Genomic DNA, 12,985 nt, shown 5'->3' with positions numbered 1-12,985 from the left:
TATATTTCTAATTTTAGATTTATGATATTTATTATAGGATTAAACTAAAGAATATATATCATATATTTTTATGTATGATAAAACAGGATTTTCTACAGGGAGCGGTTCGGCAGCCCTAAAGTTTGTCAAGTTTGGTGCCAAACATTTTTTGTAAATCACTTTTGATGGGGTTAGAAGTTTTGGAATATGCTAATGTTTTGTGAGGATGATATATACGTTGAAGAGATCATCCTCACAAAAAATTAGCTCATTTTGAAACTTCTAACCTTAGTTTACAAGTTGAAGAATCATGGACCGTCCAATTTTTGTAAATTACTTTTGATGGGGTTAGAAGTTTTGGAATAGGCTGATTTTTGGTGAGGATGATAAGATCATCCTCACCAAAAATCAGCCTATTCCAAAACTTCTAACCCATATTTTGAAAAATGTTTAGCACCAAACTTGGCAAATTTTAGGGCTGCTGAACCGTCCCCTTTTCTAAAACAATAAAGGTAATTCCACTATCACTGAAAGAATAAAAGGTAAATCATACGTGTCAACCCAATAGCCACCTTCATTGTTTCAACTCCAGCCTGTAAACACTAGCCATCTCTAGTTCATCAAACACCTTTATAACCTTAAAATTTGTTCCATGATCCTTTTCCAAGTCCTAACAGTCCCTTTACGTCGGTCCGTTTTTCAGCTCTATGGAACCATATATAGAATATGCTGGTCTAAGTCTTACCATAGAAAATGTGGTTGAGCCATTGCCTGTGAACTTTCTAGGCAACACAAGAATAGCAGGTATGGCTTGTCAACGAACCCATGGCCCAACAAATACTAGAAGAACTTTAGTAAATAATAGTATAAAGTCATTAAAAAATAAATTTATGGAAATTATGACTAACGTAAAAACATTAATCTATTTCATGTTGGAGGCAAGAGTGTTTCGGGACACGGTGTCTTAAGGTGATCGCCAAGGTATTAGCTTCAGACGCTTTTGAGATAATAGTTGGGATCAAACTTGGGACCTCATGGTTGTACTTTTTATAAGAACTGGAACTAGTACTTCAAAAATAATACATTTGGTAGAGATTGTTTCTCCAAGAATATGGTCCAAATTCCAAGCCTCCTAAGTTAGCTAAAAATTCTTTCAACCACTTTATATCAAGGCATTGACACTCAGTTGGAGCTCAAAACCAGAGTCCTAACTTGACTAATTTGATCTTGGTTTGACCAATTCTCTTCATTTCATGAATTTTACTGGAGAGAGTTACATAGGAAACTGGTGTATGTGCTCCCCAAAAGAAAATTGATTCCTCATTAGTATCTTGTAAATGATTTAACATCTTGAGTTCTAAAATTAAATGTGCACTCAGAAATTGAAAAAATAAAATAAAATAAATCTGTTAATCTTAGCGAAGTACTTATGGTTGGGACATAGAATGTACTTTTAACCCATCAGCTCAAAGACCTCTTTCATCCAGTTAAACTTTGAAATATACAATTGAGAGTTTGGACATAGAATAAATCTGTTAATCTTAGCGAAGTACTTATGGTTGGGACATAGAATGTACTTTTAACCCATCAGCTCAAAGACCTCTTTCATCCAATTAAACTTTGAAATATACAATTGAGAGTTTGGATCTTTATTTCTAACTTCATATATAGAATATTTATAGGGTAATGCTAACGTCCAATACCTCATGAGAACGTTATCATCATCCACCAAATTCATTTTTCAATAATGCCCCGTCCCATTTTGTCTTTTAATGAAAAGGTCAAGGGTACATATGTTGGTCTTTTACACAATAAATACTTATTTACATAATAAATATTAAGAGTATTTTAGTCTTTTGATTTAAATATATTATTTTGTATTAAATGCTTTGACAATCAATGTATTTGTTAGGGATATAATAAATGTATTTATTATGTAAAAGACTAACATACATTTATCTTTTTACTAAAAGACAAAATGAATGGTATTATTGAAAAAAAATTTGTGGAGAATACTAACGTCCCCATGAGATCTTGAACATATATATATATATATATATGGATTAAGATCCGTGTACATACATATATACTCATATATCTATAGTGTGTTTTGTCCTATGTGGGCTAAAAGTTTTTGATTGAGCTGATTTTTGGTGAGAATAATCTCTATGACAAGGAGATCGTCCCCACCAAAAATCAGCTATTTCTAAAACTTCTAACCCCATATTTATGAGTTGAAAAAAAGGGGACTGTCCATTTTTTGTAAATCACTTTTTACAAGGTTTAAAATTTCGGATTGAACTGATTGTTGATGAGGATGATCTGATGAGGAGATCATCCTCACCAAAAATCAGCTCAATCTGAAACTTTTAGCCACTAAGACAAAACACATTGTAGATATATGAGTAGATATGTGTGTACACGGAACCCGACCCTATATATATATGGGAAATGTTCAACACCCTAAGCTCTACATGGGTTAGAAGTTTTGGAATGGGCTGATTTTTCGTGAGGATGCCCCATGTTTACAAGTTGAAAAATCGTGGATCGTCCATTTTTTGTAAATCACTTTTTATGGGATTAGAAGTTTTGGAATGGGCTGATTTTTGGTGAGGATGATCTCTTCATCATAGAGATCATCCTCATCAAAAATCAGCCTATTCCAAAACTTCTAAACCAGATAGGACAAAACTCGTTTGTTAAAGTGTAGGGTAAAGCTTAGGGTGGCGAACAGACCCTATATATATATATATATAATATGGACACTTCATATTATTGCTTGCTTGGAGATTGCCCAGCTCTTCTTCCTTTAACAATTTTCTTATTTGCTAGGTCATAATTAAAGTTATGATAACTGACAACAGAACCTGACACTTTCTGAGTGACCATTAGTTGTACCTGAGAAGTGAAAAGGTGCCCAGTTTCAGAATTCCTTGTGATGTCATATTAAAACATAAGTACCAGTAAGAGAAAATATGATTTAGAAGAAGCTAAAAATGCTTAGAAAACGGGGGGTATTGACAAGTCAGTAATAGACTAGAAATTGTATAATATGCATTCTAGATCACATTTTAAGTATCGGAAAAGCAAGAGAGATCAGGTTACCACATCTCTCACCTCTATATGCATTATAAAATTTGACAGGTTTATTTCAACGTGTGCAAAATTTGACAGGTTTGTTTCGACGTGTATATTCCATTGGCTTCACTGTTGAACACATATGGTAGGGCATAAATATACCAAAATCGGTAGAAGCTTAAGAACTGGGATGAAAAATGACTACAAATTTTAACATTTAGAGACTGTTTACTCCCAAAAGCAAAAGCAAAAGTTCCAGCCGTCCAACAATAATGTGTTTTTCCTGAAGGCTTAAGCATCTGGGATCATAATATGCCCAATGTGACAGATAAAAAAAGTTAATGTAAACAAATGCTAATACTCTTATCTTAGTAGTAGTAGATGCTTCCAACTACTAAACAATTTATGTATGCAGAAGCTAGAGCACGTTTGGATGTAGGAGTCAGAAATACTTAAAACATAAATACTCTTAGAGGTATTGTTAGAAGTACTCTTTGAAGGAGCAGGATCAATGCTATGCATTAGGATCCTGATTCTTAGAAGTATTGTCAAAAGTACTTCTGAAAAGGTTATATGTTTGGGTACTATTATGGATTCTGGTAAAATTACCAGAATGCCCTTATAAGCATTAGTTATTATTTTTGACGTTATAACTCCACTAATTATACTCTAAAAAGTAACAATTAATGTTTTAATTTATAAAAGTATTATAATATCATTTTAAAACTCAAAATATACTCTTTTTTTTTTTTTTACAAAAATGGGCAAAACCTCTAATAAAAATTGGACATTTAAAAAACATGTATAAAAACATGACAATTATAATATGGTAAAAATCCCAAATACGAACCAAATTAATATAAAAATTAGAATTTATATATACTAGATTAATGGAGGAAGAACAAAAACATAAAAATACCTTTATCATGTAGAAATTTATGTAAAAAAATAAATTATAAGTGAAAGAATCCATACAACAAGATTTAAATATTAATTTAAAACTTGTTAAGGAAATAAAGATGCAATTTTCTCCGATGAAAACAAAGTACATTAATTTAAAATACATCAAGAGTATCCTATAAGATCATCACTCCAAACTAATTTTCATTATAAATATAATAAGGTCTCATTCATGGATCTGAAGGCTTGTGACAAGAAAAATATAAAAAATCCTTGAGAAGATTCCAAAGCTCAATGAGCATTTAAACAACAAAGCACTAGATTAAGAAGCATTTAAATAATGAGGCAATACATGCATCACCACTAATTCTTTATGTCTTGAGGGGTACTTGTGCCAATTTACCCTTTACTTTGACGCATTTTTATGCTCCCCGCAACATCATTTCGTAGAATCACCTTTTAAGTACTTCTGCAAAAAGTATTCAAAAAGACTCCCGTCCGAAGTTACTCCTTGAAGGAGTAGATCATCCAAATGCACTTGTAAGTGCTTCTGACCACCCGTAGGAGTCAGACGCACTTAGAGTAGTCAATCCAAACACCCACAAAATCGAAAGTGCTGGATATCCAAAACTTGTTAGGTAAACTAAAGCTCCTTGCACGATATGGGAAGTTGTTTATGGTTTAAACAAGCAATTCTTAAATGCATGGTTTGTAATCGGAACATAACAACCCCAGAACCACCCCATCTGAAACTATATCCATGATTTCAAACTCACAAATTTCAAATCTGAAATACCCAAACAAAGTGAGCTGAAATCTATTCTCAAATATACAATAATTGGAAAATTGTATCAAATTACAAGAATCAAACAAAACAAATCTTTAAAGATCATACAATCCATGGCCATCCAACAAAAAAAAAAAAAAAACAGTAAATGCAAAATACCCTTCTTCCTAATAAACCTATAGGACTCCAACAAACATATTATCATCCTCTTCGGTAACAAAAATCCTATTTCGAACTCTTAAAGAACAAATGAAAATTAGAAGGAAGCTTAGTTGTAGATACACAACTACGAAGGGCTAGAAATACAAAGGACTTCTTTAAAAGTTAAGAATTGCAAGTTTCCAATGCTTCAAATTGTGCAGGAATCTGAATTGCAAGTTCCTTGGAGAAGTAAAAGTTAAAGAGAAATATAGAAATGTACCGGGCATGGGCTAAAGCCAGTACAAATCTTTAAACCCGAAACATTGAATATTTTGGGAATGTTTCATCAAGAAGTTAGAGAATAAAGCTGCTGATTTTTGTAGGGTTTCGTAACTATACAGGTTCTAGGGATCATTCCCATATACAGGTTTTGGAAGACAGTAGAGGTTGTTAAATTTCACTGATTATGAAGGATTGGCTCACTTAAACTGAACTTACCCTCCAAAAGGAAAGGGAAAAAAATAAAGTGATTTGATCAACTCTTAACAACAGTACTGAACTTTGGTGGAAAAAAAATAATTAAAAGATTGTACACATAACATGAATCTACATTGTGTTGAAGTACCCACCACCTAATATCTAGACTTCTCCTGGATCATTTTTGGTATTTCTAACCAACTCTAAATGATAATTTAATTGTTTGATTGCAAAATAGAACAATCCCTGTTACAGGTATAGCCCATCTTGGTGGAATTTCAATTAGTTGCATCTCAAGATGGCTAAAGAACAATGGATGAAGAATCACGTCCCCCCAAGTTATTAGCAATTCTTCTTATCATATCAAATTTCCTTATTAGTTAGCAATAACAATAAGGAAGAGACCACTATCTAAATTGCTACATATGATTAGTTAATAATAATAATATCTGAGCTGAAACTTTTTATTGCTAGACCATTATCATCATAAATTGATTGTGGGAGAAGGAGTTTCTCAGTAATCAATCAACAATTTTTTTTTTCTCCTCTTTTTGTTTCACTGTGCTCCCCGTTCTAAATTTCTACCAATGATTAATTTCTCCATGTTGTTTAGATGAGATCACTTCTTAGAAATGAAATAAGAGATTTAGTTTAGCAAAACTAAATTCTCTTTGAAAATTGCAAAACTAACCACATAACTCAAGAATCAAATTCTTTGATACACACAATAATCTCATCATTGCAACACCCTAATATCTGAATATGTGCATATAGGCTGACAAGTTTAATCTAAAGCCAGAATAAACTTTTATAATACAAGATATTGAGAGGCTTGTTCTATTTTTTGTTTTATATTGTTAAATTGACTTACCAAATATGATTTTGGCTTGATTGAGCGTACGTAGTTTATCCACAACTTGCAATATAGTGTTCAAAAATGAAACTGAACCAATATAACCTGTAAATACACAAAACTAGGGCCTAAGCTACACAAAATGGAAGGATAACTTCCAAACAGAAAGGGAATTACTATAATGGAAATCTTAACGGAAATGAATACTCCGTAAAGTACATTGTTCAATTGATCTCTGTTCTTTCTCCCTATCTCAATAGCAAAGGATTTCATAGTTCACACTGAATTAGAAATACAATGGGACTCACAAATAAGAAACAGAAACCTAACACAGATCAGTGAAGGAGATCTTATTGAGAGTTAAAGAATATCGAAGAAGACGAAGAGATACAATATTAGTAACGAAGACCGTTGGCTTTCAATCCTTGTTGAGATGGATCAAGAACTCTGATAAACCATTCAGTTGTAGATAACCCTTACAACGTAAAAGTAGAAGAGGAAGAAGAAAGGGTTTGAGAATCGAGAGAGCAACCAAAATCAGGGAAAATCTGAGAAAAATGATGATGATGATTTTTCCATCGATTCATCATCTCTTGCACACAAAAAAACAAAAAAAAAAAAACAAAAAAACAAAAAAAAAAATTAAAATCCAAATACAAAGTCGAAAATTGCAGAGTGATGATGTTTACCTCACTGAAAACCTTACGATCTATTTTTCTGGGAACAAAGAACGCTAAGGGTTGAGAGTGAGAGCCAGAAGAGAGAACAGAGTGAGAGGGAGAAAAGAGATTGTGAGTGGGAGTGTTGAGAGGGGGAGAGAGAGAATGCAGATCGCGCGTTTCGCTCAATTTTTTCTTTGGACTTTCTGATGCCCCTCGCTTTCTAGATCGGACTTACATTGTTTTTTCGCCATATTCTTTTAAGGCGTTTTTGAGTTGAACGCTACGAATACCTCAGTTTCTAATAGCATTCAAGATAGAATGCTATAAATAAAATGAGATTCTAAAAGTCATAAAGGGTATGAATATCCATGGAGCTGCATTACCGGATGCGTTTTCAAGCATCTTTTACTTGAAATCTTGGGAAATAAAAAAGGGTGATCTCGGAGTAATGGAGAATTTTTTCAAAATCATATTGTAGATATGTGAGTTTCAAAATTTTTGGGGGATTTGAGCTCGTCTATGCGGGTTTAGGAGTTGTACCATTCAATTAAAATGTGAATGGACACTATAAATATATATATATATATATATATATATATATATATATATATATATATATATATATATATATATATATTTTTTTTTTTTTTAAATTCTATTTTTTTGACTTGTAATAACTCACATATCCAAAAGATAAGAGAGAAATGATTTATCGAGAAATCTAAGGTAAGGAGACTCGGTTGATGGACAAAGAAGGTGTTAGGCACCTTATCCCTTCCATTCTAAGATGGTTACTAATATATGACCATAAGTGAAGATTAAAAAACCCTTTTTGGGATTTTAAAAGTAAAAGACATTAAAGAGAAAAGTTGAGAAAAATTAATTATAATTTAGTTCTACAAAATGAACAAATTAAGACAATGAACAAGTTAAAAACGTAAGAAAGTCATTGCTAAAATTTTTTGTAAGGCTAGGATTTTTGTGGAAATCCATATTAATTTCACCTTCTTGGATCCCAAGGCTCTTTTAGAGGGTTATGTATTCATTTGGAAGCATCTTTTGTTGGTTTTACCTTTAAAATGCATCCATGAGTTGGAAACCACCATGGAAAGACTAAGGACCTTATGCATGAGTTGTGTCCTCTTTTGATTAGTTTTTATTAGTTTAAAGAGTTAGGTGTAGATCTAGATAGGCCACCTTTAACCATTAACTATTTTAGAGAAAACATAGTGATGTGTACATACATAATGTATGCATGTAATGAACTTAGAAAGAGAAGATTACCTTCAAGAAATGATTACTCTTTAACTTTTAAGCATTAGGAATTTAAATTGCAAGGAAGTAAAAATGATCTATACTAAGAATTTAAAGCTTGCAAAGAAAGTAAAAAAATATTTAATCTAGGTGTAGACATGAGAATGCTCACGTTGAACCTCAATGCTATGTTGTTTGGAGTCGCCACCATTCTCTTTTGAAAATGGGTGTGAATGGGCATCCGAATCGATTATTTTGAAAATCATTTTTTCATGGCATTGTAGTGACTCTCAATCATGGAAAATGTATAGTTTACCTAAGATCTAGGTAAGAGGATTCGGTTAGAGAATGGGGAAGGTGTTAAGCACCCCATTTTCTCCACCTATGGTGGTTATATTTAGATTTGACCATTTTTGAAAAAATTAATATAACAAGTAAAATGAATGGGATGCATAAAGTGGGTGGGTGCACATGGTATGTATGTACCTCCTTAAAAAATGATTTCATATTAGTGTAGACATGAGGAATATCCTATAGAAGAGGATATCCCATGAAGTCAACACACCTTTGCATGAGTTGAAAGGTTGGTTTAAAAAATTTTAGAGAAATTTCATGGATGGAGTCTCCTTAGATCTACAACCTTAATGTATGCATGTTTAGCTAGAAACTTAGTGTTTTAGCCCCATCAAGAGAGCTACACAATTCTTCATCATTGCCAAGCATGTGTAATGTGTGTGAATGGTGTACATTATGATGTATGAGATAAAAGTGGGTAAAGGACTTCAACCTCCATCATTTCGATCAAACCGCCTCAAGCATTCCATGCCTAAGGTTGAGGTTCAATCTATTCGGAATGAAGGAGGGTATTCCATTACATCCTAAAGATTTCTAAGAAGAAAAAGAGAGGGATAGAAGAAGAAGATGCAAGTTAAAAAATAAATAACAACTATTATACCCACCTTGTCCCTTTAGAAGTCTTGAATGAGCTTGAGCTTGAGAAATGAACTTGAGAGTTGAAGGATGTAATTGAAGGTTGAGAGATGAGAGATAAGTAGAGATTTTGGTAGACTTTTAGGTTGAGAGATGAGGGCTTGAGAGCATGAATTGTTCATAGAAAATGAAGGTATTTATAGAATTTTTGGAGAACTTTTAAGGATAAAGTGGTCAAACCCTAAAAATAAAGAGAATAGATATGTGATTTAAGTTATTTCTTTTTTGGATTTTTCATTTGTATGAGGGTAAAGATGACATTTGTGAATAAATTTAAAAAAGCAATCTTTGATCTTTGATTTTTTGGTAAATAATGGTGAGAGAACAAAAAGTACTTTTGGGAGGATGAATAGGAGAGTGACATGTGTAAAGATGGAGTGGTAGGTGAAAAGTAAACCTTGGTTTATTTGTAAATAACTTATAAAGCAAAGGTGGAAGTGATTCGAAAGTAAGGCTACATCATACTCACGAATTCAAGAGGCCTACATCATACTCACGAATTCAAAATGATCACCCTTGTTTTATTGTCATGTTTAGACGACTGTTTATTATCATGATGGGTGCTTCTTCTTCTTCGAGAACCTGGCTTTAGTTGATGTCATTTCCCTTTCTAGGAACAATAATCCTTACATTCCAGCTAACGCTTACCAGATGCCTATTACCTAAAGCCACATCAGGCAAGTGACTTTGGTCCCCAGGGTATTACTAGGTTGGAAACATCGTTACTTAGGAAGCAGCGAGAACAAGCCATGCCGGGTTCATAGATTGTTGGTTTACTAGACCTTCTGAATCCCAAACCAACTACGTCTCTGAGGAGCATGAGTCTAAGTATCAAGCTGAGCCAGGCTCAAAGGCTAGGCAAGAGGCTAGGAAGAGCTAGAGTTCGAGGTAAAGTAGACTACGATTCAATCATAACAAATCTGGGCCAAGAAGTTTCGTTGTGGTACCAAAGGCTTCTTTTGACTAGCATGAGTATTTTTATTAGTCATTTTGTAATAAAAAATATTACGTACCACGTAAACTTGTGTATGTTTGTAAAAAATTTATTTCCTTTTACCTGAATTTATCAATTTTCACCTGTCTTGCCTTTTAGATGTATGCTTTCATGAATGTCTATTTTCTGTAAAATTGACAGGTTAGGTTTGAAATGCGAATGGGGGGAATCCCTGGGGATTTTTTAAGAAAATTTGTCGAAAAAACACCAAAATTTTTTAGTAAAATTTTGTTCTAGCCGTGGGTGAACCTTAGCCAGTTCAAAATTTTGTTATGGTCGTCGGTCACCCTTGGCTAGTTAAAAATTTTGTTCTGGCCGTGGGTTACCCTTGGCCAGGCCAAATTTTGGTGTTGGCCTTGGTTTACCAAAAAATCGAGTAAATTTTGCCCTGGATATGGGTCACTCTTGGCCAGGCAAAATTTGTCCCAATTTGTGGGTATGGTACGAACCAAAATCTTTTTTGCACTTTTAAAAGTTGAAAATAGATCTTTTGTTCATAAAACTCGCAATTTTGCTCAAAAACTTATGACTCTCTTGCTTTAAATCGAAGATGGAGCATACCAACTATTCAAGAAGATTGATAACGAAATCAAAAAAACATCAAATGCCCCGGGTCCTACTTTTCTTAACTTGAATTGATATTCTATTAAGGAAAATCGTACAACTCTGTGGATTCAAACTTTGTCTACGGATGAAAAGGCGAGATGGGTAGGTGAGAACAAGCTGGGGTTTGTTCTATCTTGGTATGAGGAAGAGGTGAAGTCGGATTTGATTGACGCTGTGATCGAATGTTGGATTCCAGATTCTAATGTGTTTCGATTTGGAGAGTATGAGCTTACACCAACTATTGAGGGGTTCGAGAGCATTCTCGGGTTATACTTCTCTAATAAGATAATCTCTCCTTCCCTGCGACTTAGCTATCGGAATGAGATATTCTAATTTCTTGGAACTCGTCACTCTAAGCTAAAGAAGCTAGATTGGAATTTTACTTTGGTTCAACAATCAAAACCTTTTATCTTTGAAAACACATTTTAGGGTGCTAAGCCTAATATCTGGTTTCATGCTTCATCTTTGATGGTTATGAATCAAATTTTGTTCCCTAGGAAAGATAACCTAGTAGATCCCTCCTTGATAAGATAATTACTCAAATTCGTGAATGTAGTCGGTTCATTTTGATGATTTTAATTGAGCACTATAGAGCTTTAACAGCTTGCACTGTTGAGAAACGTCGCTTTTTCTTTAGGTGTGTACCGCTTCTACAAGTAAAAACACATTTATTTTATTTTTTCTCAAAAATTCTTCTTTTTTTTTTTGTTGTAAATTTCTAAATATTTATGGTTTTTGGTTTCTAAAACTTGATTTTAATTATTATTTGACTACTTTCCTATTCGGGTGCAACTTTGACTTTTTGATCCTATCTCCTCTACCGAGGCAATTAAGTGTCCTTTCTCTTATAGCACCTATTTAATTTCCTTGATGTCTACGAGAAAATATCCATTTTTTGTGGTTGGAAGAGGAGAATTGGTACGCTTATCGATGAAAACATGATTATATGGGTATGCTCTTTCCAACATTCTGCTCAATCCACTCCGTCTTTTAGTAATTGTTGTTTCTTAGTCTTGATTGGCTTGTTGGGGTCTTCTCACTATTTCTTGTTCCGAATCCTCCGTTAGTATGGTAACATTTAGGGAATTCATTGCCCTGAGGCTTTTGGTGACTTTTAAGATATTTGACTCTTTAGACACTCATATATGAGATTGGCTTTGTAGACTCTAGCAGAGTGTGGAGATTCTCTTTGCTCCAATATTTACTTCACGATTTTTTCAGATACCAATCTTGGCTTAGAGATTTGATGGGTGGTTGTTCTCTTCCTACTCCTAATCCCCACGTATTTGGGTACAGTCTGAGCAAAGGCTACAATCTGATATTGATTGTTTGAGTGATAGTAAGACTTTGAGACGTAACGATGTTGAAAGGTACATAGTTGAAATTGATGATCTCAAGATAAGGCTGAGCTCCAATACTCACGTTGACGATATGACATCATATCTAGTGAGTCAAGATCCTTCCGATGCAGATAAAGTGATCATTGATTTAGTGTCTCGAGTCTATAACTTGGAGCTTAGCTTAGATGCTTCTTATATTTCACAAATTTAGATGTAATTTTCTTGTATTTCCTTCACACTTTGAATAAAAGGATGTAAAATTATGCAATGAATGGAAAAATAGTTTTTTAGTATTGTTAACCTAAAATATATCTATCTTTTTCTTTTAAAAACTGTTGTTTTAACACAAATTCTAGATTTTTCCTCATAGGCCAAAAATATAGATTTTTTATGATTTTAAGATTTGTTTGAATTTTTGAATTTGTAAAATAAAGTTGAAAGAAAACAAATAAATTATTTTTGATTTGAAAAGTTATTTGAGATAGGCAAGGCTAGGACATGAGTAGGTCAGGCCCAAATGCCTTGTAGTCATCGAGGTAAAGTGCCAAGCAGATTATGAGGACCCATTCTTAACTTCTCCTAGATCCTTTAGACTCATCTCCAAAGTTGGCAAGGTTTGTCTTTGGAAATTTGAGGGTTGGGGTGAAGGGTTTATACAAAGAGGTGTGATTGGGTGGGTTTGAAAGTATCCGGAAGAAATTCTTGACGATTTTTTCTATATTTTTTTTTTTTCTGTTTTTATTTTATTTTACCAATTTACCCTTGTTGCTTGTTAAATTTTTTCACCAAGTCTGATTTTCTACTATTTTTACACATCGATACCCTTTTTGAGGTTTTCATCGTATCGATAATTTTTTATCTTGTCACATTTGATATTTTTACTCACAACGCCCTTTTAGATTTTCATTGTGCCCTTTTAGACTG

The sequence above is a fragment of the Akebia trifoliata genome, chromosome 10 (genome assembly GCF_017979445.1).
Source record: "Akebia trifoliata isolate Shusen 1 chromosome 10, ASM1797944v1, whole genome shotgun sequence".
Classification (NCBI taxonomy): Eukaryota; Viridiplantae; Streptophyta; class Magnoliopsida; order Ranunculales; family Lardizabalaceae; genus Akebia; species Akebia trifoliata.
Note: the sequence above shows the minus strand (reverse complement) of the source record.